This window comes from Poecilia latipinna, unplaced genomic scaffold (genome assembly GCF_001443285.1).
Source record: "Poecilia latipinna isolate Pla-1442-1.1 unplaced genomic scaffold, P_latipinna-1.0 Scaffold3607, whole genome shotgun sequence".
In the NCBI taxonomy this organism is placed as follows: Eukaryota; Metazoa; Chordata; class Actinopteri; order Cyprinodontiformes; family Poeciliidae; genus Poecilia; species Poecilia latipinna.
In genome coordinates, this window is record NW_015116223.1 from 8,519 (window position 1) to 14,106 (window position 5,588).

Below are 5,588 nucleotides of genomic sequence, written 5' to 3' on the forward strand. Positions count from 1 at the left end.
CCAGGTTTGTCTACCCAGATTAGTTTCCACCAGTTAATTGGGGTTTACTCATTATTCTGCCAGCTTTAATGTTTCACTGCAGCTTTGTTTTGTTCCTGTTCCTCCAGCTGAACGTTGATCCCCATGAATGTTTCCCCTCATGCAGAACCTGAGCAGAGACATTTATGACCTTTATACCGAGTCCAAGAGGTGGAGGACCGGCTGCTGGTGTCGCCGTCTCACCTTCTGATGTCTCCGACCAAACACTCCACCCTCAGCATCAACATTTAAAATATGATACAGGATGCAGTTTTCCTATTTTCCCACTTGAAACAATCTAGTCTAAATATAATGTAGAGCACAGGTGTCAAACTCCAGTCCTCAAGGGCCACTGAAACTTTTAGATGTGCCTCTGTTGCACCACATCTGAATACAATAATTAGGTCATTAGCTAGGCTCTGGAGAACTTCTACATAAGAAGGAGGCAATTAAACCATTTCATTCCAGTGTTTTGTACATGTGGCACATCTAAAAACTGAAGGACAGTGGCACTTGAAGATTGGAGTTTCACACTCCTGATATATAGGGATGCATTGATATGAAAATTTGGGCAGAAATATTAATGTTATGGCTGATAACAGATATTTCCACTTTCAAAATTTGTCTGAAATCATCAGGACTTTTGCCCATTAAGAAAGATTAAAAACTTCTTAACATGAAATACAATGGAGCAGTTCTAATAAAAATAGAAAATTTAAATAAAATAATAAAAAATGCTGCTCTCTATAACAACTCCGACTTTCCGACTAACCCGACTGCCATTGAATGCAGCAGAAAACGTGGGGCTGAAGCGGCTAGCTAGCTTAGCTTAGCTCGAAGCCCATCGTCATTACCTGCGTCTGCCTCCTCTCGTCTCGTCCCTCTCGCACCGACCGCTCTCCAAGCTTCTCCAACGTCCCCGAATCTCGTCCTTTGTCCGGTTTTCTCTCCCTCCAGTCCGTGTTTCTTCACTTCTTGTCCGCTCGTCTTCCCTCCGTTCTCCACCATAGCGTCTCTCCTCTCCTTCTTCTTCCCGCCTCCTCTCCTCTCAACCAATCACGAGTCACGCACTGAACGAACTGTCTCAGTGACCAATCAAATGGCAAAGCCAAATAAAACACATAGTGCGTCTTACATCACACTAATACTTCTTTAAATTGCAATATTTACATAAAATAATGCTCTTAGTCAATTTACAAACAATGTAGTTTTAATTACTAAATAAGGAAATTACTTAATTGCTGCTTTTACCTTTTATATTACTTAGATACTAAAGTAAAATAAAATACTATTGTGTTTCTTTCAGAAACAAGAATATGAAATCCACATCTGTCACCAATGCTATGCATCACTACATAAATGTTTACTTTTAATAAACTTGTGTCCTGTCTTGAACTATGTAAGATTTCTAATAACCTTAATATGCAGGATCAAAACTACACTAACCTCAGTTTACCTCAGGGCTACAGTCGTGTTGAACTTTAACGCTCTGAGAGTGAAGGGAAGTTTACATCTTATGACAGAAAAATACCTCGAGGATGAAACACGACAAAATGTATCAACACAACAAATTTAATGACATTTAAATAACAAACACTTGATGGAGTTTGGCTATATTGAGACTGACAAAAAACAGAGCGGTCAGACAGCAGGTAGAGCAGAGCACAATTCCCAACACTCACCTGGATGAGCATGATGGTCAGAAACTAAGCAAATAACCTGGAAAATAATTTAAGTCATGTTTCCAGATGACCAGCAGTGTAAGACACTGGGTTCTGCTCTGCTGTTGGACCGCCACTACGGTACCGAGGAGTAATATTTCACAGACGTAGCGCCATTCGCCTCTCACCAGCCAGAGTTTTATTACAACATTAAACCTCTTTTAAAGCTGCATCATGTAACTTAAAAAAGTTTTAATGTCATTTTCTCTGTATCCTACATGAGATAATCTGAGAAAAACAAATGTGGTTCCTCTGCCTCCTCCCTGTTTTGCTGAATTACTCCACTGGGTCAGAACCAACCCATCAGAACCAGAACAAATCAATGAGCCATGAGCTGCAAGTATTGAACATGTTTTTGTCTAAATTAGGTGATTTTATGGCTCCATTTTGCCAGATCACATTGTAGCATTTCTACCTAAAGTGAGACATTAACAGCCAATCCATGTGATCGATATCTGTGATCAGCAGTGATTGGCCCTCATGGTGATCAGAACTGACAGAAAAACCCTGATTGGATCGTCTCGACCCAGGAGGAACATGAATGTTTAGAAGTTCATTGAAATCTTTTCTGTTTTGAAAGAAGCAACATTTGGGGAACTTATGAATTACATTATTTATCATACTTGGTTCTGCCCAAAATTGTCATGTTCTGGTTTAGCTTTTTCACCCACATGCAAGAATTCTGCGCAGAGAACAGACATCAGTAAAATATATCTATTACAATGAACAGACAATCAAAAGTTCAGGAGTCTTCAGGGGATCGGCAACTAGGGGACTGGACTGGAAGGGAATAGGTTGATGGTGAGTTCAAAGTCAGTGGGAAAATTGCAACATACTGTCTGGACTGAAACGTTTGGGTGGATCTCAGTCTGAATGGTGGGGAGACCTGAAGGTTCCTGAATTGAGGTCTTGATGGAGGGACTTGCTACGGGCCAACTGAAGGAGCTGTTGAGGTGGATGGTGTGGGAGAGCGGACAGGTAAGTTCTTCTTTTCACCGAGGATCCAGGCAAGGGAGTCAGTCAACATCGAGTTCCAGAGGAGTGTGAGAAGACAACGAGGATGTAAGTGGAGCTTGGGCAACCGGCGGGTAACTTCTGCCAGCGTCACAAGGAGAGGGTTCACAGAAGGAAACACCAGGAGCTTGAGAGCTTCGTGTGGATGGATCCAAATACATCACGATGAAGCTCCTAAAAAGGTACAGAACAATTAGTAAGGGTTCACAAGAAAACAGGTTGTCACAAGGAAAACACTGGTGGCCTGCAGGACCATTACTGGTCAACAATCTGGCGTTGAAGTGTTGACTGCTCCCTCCTTTTAAAGCTCCTCTGATGATGAGCTGCAGGTGAACAGGTATCCAGCTGCAGACACTCCACGCACTCTAAACGCCAATCTCCCAGCGACCTCTGGTGGACAAAGGAAGAAAAACAGCAATCCCAACAAAAATAATTAAACTGAATTATTCTATTGTCATTGTTGTACTTTCATTTGGGAGAGTCAAAATGTCTGTTTTTTTATTTTAAAATAAAATTCAAAAAACTTCAGGAAATAAAATCAATCTACTGAACATTCTGACCGAAATGTTTGAAACGTTTGTTACAAAGATGATTACTGCATTAATTTTATGTGAATTAAATTGTTGTGTTTAATTTGTGTTTCTTGTAATGTACAGTCACTGGATGTAATTCTATTTTTGTTTTTTAAAGGATTTTGACCCATTTACTGGCCGACATTTATTATATAAATCATTTGGTGACCAATTAAAAAGTAAATGTATTGATTTCAAAATGGAATATTTAATTTCTGGAGCAGAAATTAAATATTCTGCTCTATATTATCAGTTGTGATTAATATCACAAGTGATATTAATCACTAATACAGAATCCTCATGTGTGTCGAGAAAAGTCGAGCTCATCCCACTTCCCCATGCTGGAGATTTTAGTTTAATAATAAAAATAAATAAAGTTATCTTTAAAACTGATTATACAGGTGACATCAAGAACCAACAGTAGAGTCAGACGGTAATAAAAGTAATCTGGTTGTGTGTGTTGTTATTGTGTCCTGTTGTTATTGTGTCCTGCAAACTTTGCTTTAATTCTACTTTTTTCTATTTAATCATAAAAAATCATAATCAGTTAGAAAGAGAGTCATGGGACAGGAAAAGCAGGTTTCCTGGAGAAAGAGGAAGTTTCCAGCCTGCAGTGATTAAAAATAGTTCAGAGTGCTCATTTCGGAGCATTAAAGGTTTAAAGAATAAAATCTAAACATTTTGAGTAATTGGATAAAACCCAGAGTAAAATACTTAAATTAATAATGATAACTTATGATTAAACTAATAGTTAAAATTGGTTTAACCAGTGGTTGATGTTGGTTTGATTATAAGAATATTTACTCTTATACTTATGGAAGTTCTTAAAGGTGAAAGAAGTAACTGTAACATGGTGTCAAATAATTAGAATAATGAATTATTCTTGGTTTCTTTTCAGAAATGTCTGTAATAACACATCATGATTATAATAAGGGTAACTAATAAGTAATGGTTATTATAAAATTATAAATGAATGCTAAATCAGAGAAACTAAAAGGTTATAAATGTGATTTTGACATTGAACTTGAAATGTGGTGAAATGTGTAACTGTAACTAAAGGTCACTGATGTTGTGTTGGAGGTAGATGGCAGGTGAAGGGTCAGGGAGAAAGAGGAACTGATAGGAGAGCAGAGGTGACCAAGACATTAGGTCATTAGAACAGACATCATGTCTCCAAGATGGTGATGGATATGAGATCATCTGTCCTAGCAGTCAGTACGGAGGAAACAGGTGCAGAATTCAGACAGGGAACTGAAAGTGCAGCTCAGGAGAAATAAAGTTCATCTGTAGTCTGAGGCTAACTAAAGAACAGTTGACGTCAAGTAAAAACGTCCATGAGGAAAGAAAGTGTGTGGCTGCTGATAAGAATAAAAAGACACCAGACAGGAGGATCGAGGTTCTTTGTTCCGCAGCGTTCGAGTCGAGCAGATGGAGAAGCAGAGTCAGATGAGGCCTGAGTAAAGACACCCCGGGATGACTGCTCGCTGCCAGAGAAAGGGACAAGATCCGTTTACCCACAAACCGGGACTCTGATTCGAATGTGGCCTCACACTCAACCCAAAGGATTTCATCGATGCTGTAGTGGACATGGGGAATATACCAAGATCCTTTTTGGATAAAGAACTGAGTTCGTTGAGGATTCACACCAGTTCAACTTGGATTTATTCTGAAGGGATTCTGCCGAGACAAAGACAGGATTCCATCCATGGACGTTAAAGTTTCCTCTGCCAAGATCGTCTCTGCATCTGGGTTCGAGTATCACTGCCTCCCCCTGAAACCTCTATTTAGATTAGGACACAGAGTAGGGCTAGAAGTAGGAATAATTTCTGATGATTCTCTAAAGTTTTAATTTCTTTAATTTTTATTGAAATGCTGTATGTCCTTTTTCCCCTGCTAAAGCTTGCTAATAAAAATACTAAAGTCTAATTAAGTTGTGGACAGTCAAATTAACTGAGTCATTTTAAATATAAGTTCTCTGGTCAATGTAAAATTAAGGCTTATGGTCCTAGTAACTTAGGGTGGCTTCGTACGTTCTTTAGTTCAGATAAATAATGTCCCTGGGACTTATTCCTAGTCGCTAAAATTATCCAAGTCGGTTACCAAGTGCACGTTAATAATCAGGGGGTGAGCTGCCGTGAACAGGCGTGGTTCATGAGTCCGGACATCGGCGGGGCTACTCCGATGCCTGGGTTATGAACTGAGGCGGGGCATAACGTCTGGATGAAGGTAGTTAGAGCTTGGACGAATCATCCCCGTTCCCAGT

General features: G+C 39.5%; 1 long non-coding RNA gene across 1 annotated transcript in view; it reads left to right on the forward strand.

Moving 5' to 3' along the window:
- The first annotated feature begins 334 nt into the window (after positions 1–334).
- LOC106941323 (uncharacterized) overlaps positions 335–5,588 on the forward strand; it is a 17,544-nt gene continuing 12,290 nt past the window's right edge. Inside the window, exons 1-2 of the long non-coding RNA XR_001423330.1 lie at positions 335–345; positions 4,454–4,458. This is a non-coding gene — a long non-coding RNA (uncharacterized LOC106941323). The remainder of the gene's footprint in view (positions 346–4,453; positions 4,459–5,588) is intronic.